We start from the raw sequence: 11,944 nt of genomic DNA on the forward strand, positions 1-11,944 counted from the left end.
GAAGCCTGATGGGCTTCTTGAGCATGACTGGTGACCCTGGATGGGCTGATCATGAAGGATTTACACAGCTGGCCTGATTTTCCAAATTAGTGAAAGTTAAAATTAGCACCCGCAGCAGTGGCAGCTTAAGGATGTGAGATCACTTGTTTATGCACAGAGATATAGAAACCATCTTCTGGTTTCTGGATGTTTCTCTGAGCACCTGGAACTTATTTATTACCTGATAAATGATTTGCAAACTGTTTGTTAAATTCAGTCAGCGCCAGCAGAGAAGTCTCCCTCAAACACATTTTTTGGCTCTCTTGATGTACAATCCAGATTTGGGGCTATGTGTGTCACTTAATAGAGTGAAATAGTCTGAACTGCTGATGAACTTAATAAATGTAAGATTTTCTTATTACATTTCTTAAAGCAAATATTTAATGATTGGTGTTGTCATTACAGAATATTCCAACAGTTCCACTTTTCAGTCGGGATCACATTAAAAACAAGGAACTCAAAGAGAGAAATCATATTGTCCTGTGCTCCTGTACTTGAAGACTTTCAGAAGTCACGCAGAAGGAAGATGCCTTAGAAAGTGTGCAGGTAAAGATTTTGCATGGGAATACCAGCATAGAACAGATGATGGGTGAAAATTTCTTTCTGATGGTAAGGCTCCTTGTTCACAGGGTTTTCTTGAGATAATTAGAGGCTTGTTTTTGTTTTAACTTCAAAGAACTTTATAAGCTGAAGGAAGGGCTCAGGAGACCTGGAAACTTTCATGTACATTCATTTCATGACATATGATCATATGTATCTGCTCCATATGAGAAGCTAGCAATTCTATGAGTAAAACAAATTGAGTTTTGAACAACTCAGCTCTTCAACAGTGTCTGGGCGTGACACTTTGTAAAGTATTTCAAAGCATAACTCAGATGTGCAGGCAGTTCTCTATTTTAGTGAGTTTTCCTAATTTTGGTGCTATATAAAACCTACTCTCTGCCCTGGGACCATTTGAGAAAGGGCAGAGGAAGAGAGTCAGTAGGTGAAGCTGCAGAACTGCTGGACACAAGCTCTGGTGGGACTCATTGGACCCCATGCATCAGAGGCAAGACACTTTCAGAGGGACTTTTGTAAAAAAGAAGCCTCAAAGAGGACTTGTCTTACAATGGCAGCATTTGCACAGCCTCTGTCTTGGAGAGCTTGGGCCGTCATTTAAAAAACCTTTCCATGCTCATTTGCTTGTTGTTTGAGGTCTGTTGCTGAGGGAACACAACAAGGAAAATGAGGTGAATAAATTAAGCTTCATTAATAACAGATGATCCCCGTTATCTGTAGAAAATAATAAGACCAAGTTGTTTAGCTGATGCAGTAGGTGCTGTTTAAATCACTCCTATAAGCAGTAAGGTTTAGAAAAGTGCAAGTAGTGCAAGTTATTCCACATTTTAATAGTGCATCTTTTTGTGTAATTGGAAACTGGAAGGCAAAGAGCACAGCAGAAACCCAATTTTTGCAGGGTGAGCAGTAATGAAACAAAACCAATTTCTTCTGTGTTCACGATATAAAAATTACCAAAATGAGATTTCCCAGTCTACCAGAAATAGTAAGAAATGAAGAAGTGGGGGAGGGAAATTATCTAACTTTGAAAGGAAAGGAAACAAATGGAGAAATAGCCTCATGCTGTGGTAGAACCTGGTTTTGCACTGAGAAAGAGGCTAATTTCCTTTTGACTTTTACAGGAGCCAAACCTCAGTTCTTGTCAGAGCTGCCTGTGCTGAGCCCGTGACAATGTATCTTCTTAACCACATAGCTTTAGCTCATGCTCGGATTAATATCCTGCTTGAGAGCAGCCAGATTTGGGATTTCTTTTAACAGAGGGAGAGAGAGAGGGAGAGACAGCATACGTAGCCTAACCCATGTCCCATCGTTACATGAGAAGGCTCGAAGTTCCAACGAAGCAGTAAAACTTCATCTTGGACCTTCACAAAGCCCCAGACCTCAGCCACCATCCCTCCTGTGTTAAAAGTATAGATGGCAGCCTTGACAATCTAGATTTCCAAACCACATTAGATTTATGTTTCACAGGCAGTAAATCCATAATTATGTCATGAGCACATGGTGCTAGGGAAAGCTGAGAAAGATGCAGCTCAGTCTGAGAGGACTGGTCTGTATGACAAGGGTGATGTGTGTCAATGACTCAGCTGTTGGAACCTGCCCTCTGGATAAGGACTGACAGAGAAGTTGTAGATTCTTCCACCATACATTATTTATGAAGATGGATATACGGAAAATGCCACAACATTGGAAAGCAAGGGTAAGATAACATGAGAATAGAATGGTTGAAAGTGCAATGTCTGGAGGGGAAAGGACTTGGGAAGAGTAAAGAAGGGGAAAATAAAGACCAAAATCAATGCAGTAAAGTTGTTATAGTGAAGGGGTTTTAGTTTTCTGAAATATTAATAGTGACCATTTTCATAATAGTTTTTTATGCTTATCAAATAGATGAATAAGAGGAGTGACCAACAAGCAGGCCAACAAAGTAAATGGTTAAGGAGAACATTTACAAATATATTTTTCCATATACTTACTTGAGTAACTAGAGATATAGCAGCCAAACTTAGTGACAAGGCAGAGATTGCATGATGTGATTATGTTCTCTCTCTGCAATTAGACAAACACTACCATCCTAAGCCTAGCTTGGTTTCCTGACAACTGCATTGTTATTTTCACTACATGATGTGATACCTGGCTGTTACCAAAGTGTATTTTTCCTCTGGAAGGACAATACTGATGAGATACAATTCTTTTGCCTTTTTACAATCCACAGATTTGTATTTTTACAAGGTGTGTTTTCTAAATCTCTGATTCTACAAATCGAGTTAGACTAATGTAACCAAATAATAATCCAATAGCTATGAATACAGAAACATTGTGTATTTCTTACCATTTCTTAACTAATGTCTTTTCTTCATTGCTTATGACTAATTGTTGTTGTGTCAAAAGCAGTAGACAGGAAAATTGGTGTTTCTTCCAAACATATCATTACAGTCACTAAAGTAATGAGAAATACATCAGATATTTTTAGGTCATAATTTTTTTTGTCAGGGAAAATAGCAACCTTTTTGAATAAACTGAAAATCATTATTGCTTCCACTGGGATTCACACTGAATACACTAATTATGGTGAATTCATTTGGTACAGACAAAGTTACAACAAAGTAATTTCCTCCATGATATATTGCAGGGGCCCAAGTTGTCCCTGGGCCAGAAACTTCTCTTTTGTCTCTGCAAACAGTCTGTCCACTGATGGGGTGCCAGAGGGAGAACAAACTGGGTGGAGAGGGTGCAAATCCCAGTTCCCAGCAATCCTCTGGGATTGCCCTCCTAACTCCTGCACCCATGGGGCCACCGTAGGAGAAGAATGGACACCCTGGGGTTGGGGGAGAGGCTGGGAGCAGCCTTTGCCCTGCAGCAGGGCTTTGGGACATCTTTGGGAGCAGTACTGCACACACGAGTGCTCAGGGATTCCCTTTGCAGAGTAACTTCAGGTATAGATACCTCCTCAGGAAATTAATCTGCATTAACTAGAGGTAAGTGTGTAAAACACCTCATTAAACCACAGCAGGCTGCAGTACACAGATGTTCACTGGATTTCCAATGAACCAAAGTAAAGCTATCTTGCTTTCAGCCAGGAGAGTCTCAGTGCAGTCTGAGAAATGTGGATATCAAGCACAGTGTTTGATTCTTCCTTCACATTCCTCAGTCACAATGTCAGCTTCAGGCTCTCCTTCCCCGACACATCCTGGTGACAAGCTGCCACTGCTGCTTGTGGGGCTGAGCAATGAGTCCTACCAGGGCACTGCTCTAGGTGGAAAACAAAGCCTTCCCTCTTTTCATGCAGGCTTGCTTTTATTGTGAATCAATTATGTGAAACCATTTTATATGTGGCTCTAAAAACAGCTGGGGAGGCACAGCTGAGAAAGTGATGGGGAGCAGGAGTGGGAGGCTGAAGTCTGATGGAAATGTTTGAGCCAGTATTAGCATGGGAATAAAACTGTGGTACATGAATTTCACTTGCCTGTTAGCATCTTCTCCCTTAGAGTACCCTTGTGATCCTCTGGGCTTGAAGATGCCGAAATGCTCAGGTAGTGTCCTAGTACAGACAACAGACCTAACTTAAGAAGTGAAAAACATCCACAGAAGCAACAGCTTGGATTCCTTCTCATAACTGTGGCTTACAGAGCCACCAGAAAATACTTCCTTTTGTTTTTTAAATCTTGAAATTCAAGGGAAGGGGAGGGCAGGTCCCTTCCTAACAGCACCTCCACTTTCCTTGGTTGTTAGGAGGATCATCTGCACAAACACAGCTGATTTGCCAGGAATAGCGATACCACCGCCATCACTTCCCTACTTGAGCTCCCCTCATCACTATTTTTTGATTTGTGCTGAAATCAAGTTTTCCATAAAGGCGGTTCTGCTCCTCACAACAGTCCAAAGTGACTACTGTGTGAAACATCCCAGGTGGGACTGAGCAATGTTGCCAGTCACAAGCAGCTGAATGTTCAGAACTAGGAATTTTTAATTTTATATATAATTTCCAAAGACAGTCAGAGAGAATGAACATCTTCTGTTATTCTTCATTAATGAAGCTATTTTTTAAGCTTTTTACTGATTAGTTTTACATTCTAAACTAGAAACTACTTGTCTGAACTAGAGCAATAGGGTGGTGTGGTTCTTTGTCTGTTTGTTTGGTTTTTTTAAGAAGAAAGCATGAAAAATACAAATCAATTTGGCTCATTATTTATTCAGAATAAATATCTTGGCATTGACTGCAAACAATCTCTCAGATGGTTTTTTTAATTCATATCACAACCTTACATTTTATTATTTTCAAAGCCTAATGGGCTGAAGTGAGGTTAACAAGTATTGCTAAACTTTGTCCATTAACTAATAGGCAATTCTGTAACAAAAAAAAAAGCTGGAAGACATGTTAAAAAATCCTGCAAGGTCTTTGCTAAAAGAAAAAAGAAATAAAGAAAAAGAAGAGACAAAAAAGAACAAATTGAGCTGTAATAAAGAGGAAATTGTCTCCAGAGTCACCTAAAAATCTACATGACTAAGTCATTCTATAGGTGCAAACCACTGGCATGAATATATCATCCTGTTTCTCAAATGTATCACAGATCAAAACTCAGTGTTATTTTTCTGAAGGCATTTGGTTTCTAAATGAGATGGTCATAACCAAAGTATTTATGTTTACTTACTTTTTTTCGATCAAAGATTCGCCTCACAGAGTGGCTAAGGGTAGGGGAGTGATCAGAAAATGAGGATGGATTTCACTACAGTAGGCAGAATTAAACAGAGATACTGATTCAGCTTAATTTAGCAGAAAGGTAATTAATGTTTTAAATAATGAAATGTATTGCAAATTGATTAATGATCACTTCTATGAAGCCCTCTTTCTTTTATCTCTGTTCAGTATTTGGAAGCTCAGGACTCAATTTTTCTTTCTCTTCCATCAAAGGTCCATATTAAAAATTTCCTTTTGTGGTCACTTTTGTGTCTTGCAAACTCATCTCCTCTGCTGCATTAGACAGAACACTTCCATGACCACTGGAGACCAGCGGAGCTTTCTCGTCACCTGATCCAGCATAAAACTTCTTTCTTCAGTCAGCATTGAGCCTTGGGAGCCCTGTTGACTTGTTTCTGTGGGCACACTGGGATGCACATGGGATTCTGCAGATACAGGATCTGGATATGGCAGAACACTTTGAAAGGCAACCTTGCAAATTTTTGTTTTGGTTTGGTTTTATACAAAACCGTCTGTGTTTTTATATATATATAGGTCAGAAAAGCAAGCCTGTCCTCACCAGCCAGCACTCAGATCCCAGAAGCATTGCTAAAGGATCAGCATCAGCCTATGAGAGGCAGATATCAGCTCAGGCACCTTTAAATACATGAATAATCTCAACTTCAACATTCCCTTGATGCACTAAACTCTGGCAGCTAATTGGGAAAAACCTCTGTCCAATGCTTGGAGGTGTTTCAAGACTTCCAGGAGTGAAACTGAAGGAGACTTAGAGTCTTAAATGCCATTGTGACTTCTGAAGGTGTCACAGTCATACTGGGAAATAACAATACAAAATTAGTGGAAAAAGATAGCTCCACATCACTTTCTGTGGTGTACAAAAACTGCCCTCAGAACCTTGTACCTGCACACCACCAATTCTTGCCATTTGCTGAACCTGTCATTCAGATATGGGTCTGTGTCGTTCCAGTGGGGATCAGGTTTTTGGTCTTCTGTCCACAGGTACATATGGGTTGAAAGACAACCATGGAATGCAAATCTACTGCCAACAGGCTGAAATCCACTGTGCAAGGATTAGCATCTCAGCTGGAGGTCATCAGCATGTACTTTGCTACGTATAATCAAGTGCCTTCATAGCTTCACAAAGGCATTGTATTAGAGAAAATCTGGATGAAACCTTGGCTCTGCTAAAGTCAACGAGAGCTTTAACTGTGATTTTCTAAGTCTTTATCCACAGTACTGCTTCATTTTTTGAAGGTCATCTGAAAGGGCTCGGTAGTTTTATGCTTACATGGTAACAGGAAAAGAATGCCAAGGCTGAAAAGCTTAATGATAGTTTATTTAGGGGCACTATTAAGGCTGAGTAAAAGTCAGTATTTAGAGATATAAGAGGATGAATTAATTTCTTGAAAATGATAGCATTACTGTAGTATCAGAAGAAGTGTATTTTGTAATAGTTTTTTCAGAAAATGTCTGTTCTGGGACAGAAAGAAAATTTATTTGCTCTTAAGCTTTCACATATTTTATATTATAAAACTGCTCTCCATATTAATTTTCTTGCAATTACATTTAGCAGCTCCTCTTTTTTTTGAATCATTCACAATAAACTCTGTCAATATTCTTCATATTTTCACTGAACATAAGGACACAGTTAAAGCCTTTTTGCTGTCTGTGGCTGAGTAAATCATATTTTTAATGCCCCTTTTTTGGTGACTGTTGTCCTATTATACAAAAGGATTGTGAGCTAAGATTTATCATCCCAGGCATTGTCTTTGCAGAGCAAATGGAAATTACTGAGTTTCCTGACATTCAGGAGGGACTGCAGAGATATGTATGCATGTATGACCTACTTCTGTATGTACAACCCACATTTAAGGAGAGGAGGCATACAAGTTGCCAGATCTGGTGAAGCTGTGGAAAGCGTACAGCCAGAGTCAGACTGGAAGTCCTGAGTCCTCAGACTTTTTGTAACAGCTAGAATATAACCTGCCCCATTGCCATGGGACTGTATTTCTCTGGATAGATGTAACAATTTAAAATAATTACATAAAGTGTCTAAAGACCGTGTTCACCTCAAGCACAGACAATTGGAGACTCCCTTTGGTGGGAGAACTCTGCGTCTGTGCCATTGGAGGGTCCTGCCCTCACAGCATTGCACATTTTGCTGAAATACAGCTCCTGAGTTGATTTAGGTGAGTGTTGTATATAAAAAGACGTGATTTTGCCTTAGCTTGCTAGCTGTGGTCACCAACCAACCATAACAAATGAACAGTCTCACCCAGCTTAAAGATGCCATTGTATTTTCTCTCCATTGCTGTTGAGGACAGAAGGAAAATAGGAAGGCCTGAAGTCCGGAAAGGCACAGAGGCAGCAAGAAGAATAAGTCTCTAGAGGTAAATGAGCAGTGTAAATTACACCTTTTCAGTTTATTAAGTACTAATTAAGGGTTGCAAGCCTGGCATTCTTTTACCAGACGTGTGGTGCCAGGAAAGCAGCCACCCGTGTGCTCAGAGGTCGATTGCTATCCTGTGATTACAGAGAATCCAAGCGTGGCTTTTTCTTTTTTGGGTACTGCTGCCATTTGACTAATACATCCCCAGCATGCCTGGCTGCAGCGATCCATTATTCACAGGCAGTTATTGTCCAAGAGGGCTGTGTGACTGCTTCAGGGAGATCATGTGATGCCCAGGCAGCTTGCCCATGCACTGGGAGCCTCCTGAAGGTCTGACTGACCTCAGGAGATGGATAAAGGTTCCCTGACCATCCCCCGGAAGCAGTGAGAATGAGCTGATCCCCGGTATATTTAGGCAGGATATTCCTAACTCTGAATGGAGCCGTCACTACTGAATGTACTATAAATATTCATGTAGCTCCAGGTAAAAAATACATGTTCTCTGAAACCCTCCTCTGTGAGGAAGGTTTCATTTGCAGCAGGTTTGTTCTGGTTTTCTTTTACAGAGAGGCAACAAACTACAGAACTTTTGCAACATGGCTACCATCAAGTCTGCTACTGCTATCAAAGCCAGGCAGAGGGTGAAGGAAGGGACCATAAAAGGATGACAAGGTAGCTCTGGAGGTGGTTACAGGGAGCATCCTGCAAGCAGGAAAATGCACATGAAGGACCTGGTTTGAAAATTAGTGACAAAGGTTAAGATGAAACAGAATCCCCTTCTGATACATAACGAGAAAAGAAAGTTTGTCAGGGGATGGGGAACAGTAGAGATAGGGAAGTGGAATAAACACTGGGGAGCTGCACCAGTGAGGACAAGCATCCTGTGCTGCAGAAGAGGGAGGAAAGGGAGGTGCTGTTGAGGAGACCAGCAAGGAGAGCAAACCCTGCAGCCCTGTTCTGCCAAGACCAAACAGAAGCATGCTACGAAACCTTAGTTTTGAGATAATGAGAACCCCAACAGGACTTTCATCTAAGAGTCCAGCTTAGCTGTCTGGAGCTAATTTAATCATGCACTAAAGTGTTTTTCTCCCACATTCCAGCCAGAAGCAAACAACAGTAACTTAGCCAAAGACTGAGTGGCAGTGAAGCCAATGTGAGATCAAGGGTGGCTAGTTGGGTCATGCACCATATGATCTGCAAGCTTCAAACAAGAAGCTGACTTACTCTTGGCTGTTCTCACCATGCATTTCTTTGTGCAGTCACTGTGTGTTGCTCTACAAAGGCAGCTTGTCTAAGCTGTATTTTACCCATACTCTGTGAATGTTTACAATGAGCATCTCCCAGACAGGAAAAGAAGCATGAGGGATGTTCCTGCTAAATCTCATACCAGCTAAACCCCAGCTATCTGAACATCTTCAGCATAATTCCAAATAATCCACTTGACTGAACTACAGATAAATAGAAGAAAGATTAGGCAAGATTACTGGTTATCTTTCAATGTTTTAAATGTTTTGCTTTCTCTCCTTCAAGTTACATTAACAAATGCTAAAATTATTCCTTCTTTCACGTCTTAAGGCAGCTGTGGTATGACAGGTTTTTCAGTTTACTGACAAAACTGTTCAAATGAGTACAGGAACCCCCCCTGCCCCCAGTTCATTTTAAAGATGTTTCAAACTGTTTTTCCTTTCTTACAAAGCTGAAAGCATTGGGGGAAAAAGTTTGAGGACAGATGAAATTGGGTTTTAGTTTTATGCTTGCGTGGTAATAAGAGAAGAATGGTTAGGCTAAAAAGCTTAACAACAATTATTTATGATAATTATTTAGCCAAAATATAAGGTAGTGTTTAGAGATAAAAGAAGATAGAAGTTTTCAGAAAAGGTATGTTCTGGGAAAATAAGACTGGGAAATGCAAAACCTCAGTGTGCACTTCCCTTAACAGTTGAACAGCAAAAATACATCTCAGGACATTGCAGACCCCAAGGTAGCACCTGCATACCCCTATTTGGCTTCATAATTAACCAGGTGTTAGTGGTAGATATGAGCATAAAGCTGTTCTTTGGGTTGACTACATGTAAGCTGTTGTGTGTAAACAGTATTGTGTGGCACAAACAGGAGAAAGTGTAATTTCAGAGCAATCCCTCCCCAGGTGGCATTCCTTGATATTGCAACCACTTTGCTTAATTATGCAAATGCTACTGAGAGTATTAAAGGAAAAAGCTGGAATCTCTAATTGTGTGCATAGACATCCTTGTCCTGGATACATCCAACTGTTAAACTGTAACGCTTTTAAGACTATTTTTTGTCGCAATTATTTTGTGCTAACTGTATTCTGCACAAAGGAGTTATTGAGTCTTTCTATTTTGGAAGAGGCTCCTCCATTTTTGGCAATCACAGTTTGAACTATAAAATAATTAGTCAATAGATATGTGTTTTACTCTAATCAGGCAACAATTTCTGCTAAAATGTGTAGAAACAAGATTTCAAATTTTGACTTAAAAATAGTAGAAATTAAATAAAGATGTGGACCAAATACATTATTTTTTTCATAGATTCTCACCTGACTTTACAAAAAAGCAACCAAATAAATAACGTCAAGGTAACAAAATCCTAATCCTACATTATTGCTCGGATAGCAATAAAAAAGTATAAAGAACCCTAAACATTGTAAAAATTGTCTTTGCATCTCACCTGTGGGGCAGATGGCTTACCTGGAATACAACACTACATAAGCAACATCAATTTAAGTCTGAATTATTTTAACGTGTTCAGAAGGAGAGTTTGATCCAAACCCACCTTCTGTCATTACATGTGACCGAATGTAAGAAAGATTTACTCATCTGAATGAAAACAGGGAGAAAGTCACATACTTTGATCTCTCACTCCATAGGTTTTTTAAAGGCTTCTCTAGTAATGTGTCTGCATTGTTCATATTTTTGTCTAATGTATCAACATACCATGGGATACAGAAACAAATTACATCATCTCTAATGGATTTTTTCACCTGGATGATTATAGATTTACCTTATTCAATAGATTTACCTCTGGGATAGCATTTGAATCTCGACTACCACTTTTGAACCTTGCATCAGGAGGAGAGAAAGAAGAGTGTGATCAGGAGAAAGCCCCAGCAAAGCTGCTGAGGGCAGCAAAAGTGGCTGGAGAAACTTGAGTTAAATTGCAGTGAATCAGTCCCTCAGCAAGAAAGGGGATTAATTACTGTGCACATGTATGCAGTCAGTAATGGCAGATAGTTTGGAATGAAGATTAATTGTTTCCCTAATAAGTTATGTTTCTGGCCAGACTCTGCTTGCCCACTGCCACAACCTTGTGGGAGCCCTGCCAAACAGTCTCTTAAGACCATGTGAAAAAAATGAGGGATTATCCCTTCATGTGCCCTTTATAGTGACTTCCAAATATTTCAGTTTAGACTGTGCTCATGTCACTGCATCAAGCAAAGATTGCCCCTGAGGCTGACTCATGCTATGAAGCTCTCCATTTCCCCAGGCAGAAAGCTTTTGGATTGGAGTAGCCTGGGAAAATGGAAAAGCTGACAAAGAAGTAAGAAATACAATGTCTAGAGAAGACCAGTATTCATCCTGTAAGGATCAATCTTCTTTAAGGAGACTGGCATTTAGTGAAGCTGCCATTCTGAAACACCTGTCTTCAGTTCAGCAGGGTCCTGACCTGAGCCTGCTGGATGATGTGTGGCATCAGGGAGGCAACTTTCAGGCTCACATTTGTCACAATTAACACTAAAAATTACTCATCTGCAGTGCTTTGGTTTCTGTGCTTACTTGCATAAGTTCTGCACTCACAGCTTTCTTCTAATTCCAGAGAAGCTACTTACCATCTATATGGTGATCCTAGAGGAAAAGAGAATGAGGCCATCTGTCTATCCTATAAAAACATTGTCATCCTGGAGCCAGTGGCACCTGTTATGGCAGAAATTGTCATTACTGTACTAGAAGCTGACTTTTAAACAATGAAGATTCTTCTCAAAGATGTATCAGAGCCTGGAGCATTGATGAGACACATCACCGATGATAGTTTGTACTAAAAGTACAGCAGAAAGGAAGTTGAAGTTCCACAAGCTTAAGCACTTGGATACTATTCATTATTATATGAACAGAGTTCCTCACAGTCTGGATGTCTTGGGGATCTCAGATATTTACAGACTCATTCATCTCTCTGCAAGCAATTGACTGAAATTCACCCAGGACTTTATTAATTGATGCTTGCAAGTGACTCTTGTCCTGGCAGCATAA

General features: G+C 40.1%; 2 long non-coding RNA genes across 3 annotated transcripts; both read left to right on the forward strand.

Annotated features, from left to right (window-relative positions):
* The first annotated feature begins 260 nt into the window (after nucleotides 1-260).
* Nucleotides 261-7,066, forward strand: LOC138104643 (uncharacterized). 2 transcript variants are annotated; one of them, XR_011148184.1, is made up of 3 exons: nucleotides 261-330; nucleotides 445-585; nucleotides 5,504-7,066. It is a non-coding gene; the product is annotated as an uncharacterized lncRNA (long non-coding RNA). The 2 variants fall into 2 exon arrangements; XR_011148183.1 differs by having other exon boundaries at nucleotides 267-383; nucleotides 458-585.
* A 113-nt stretch (nucleotides 7,067-7,179) lies between these two features.
* Nucleotides 7,180-11,563, forward strand: LOC138104644 (uncharacterized). The gene is made up of 4 exons (XR_011148185.1): nucleotides 7,180-7,479; nucleotides 7,615-7,680; nucleotides 8,246-8,351; nucleotides 11,514-11,563. It is a non-coding gene; the product is annotated as an uncharacterized lncRNA (long non-coding RNA).
* The last annotated feature ends 381 nt before the right edge of the window (nucleotides 11,564-11,944 follow it).

The sequence above is a fragment of the Aphelocoma coerulescens genome, chromosome 1A (genome assembly GCF_041296385.1).
Source record: "Aphelocoma coerulescens isolate FSJ_1873_10779 chromosome 1A, UR_Acoe_1.0, whole genome shotgun sequence".
NCBI classification, from domain to species: domain Eukaryota; kingdom Metazoa; phylum Chordata; class Aves; order Passeriformes; family Corvidae; genus Aphelocoma; species Aphelocoma coerulescens.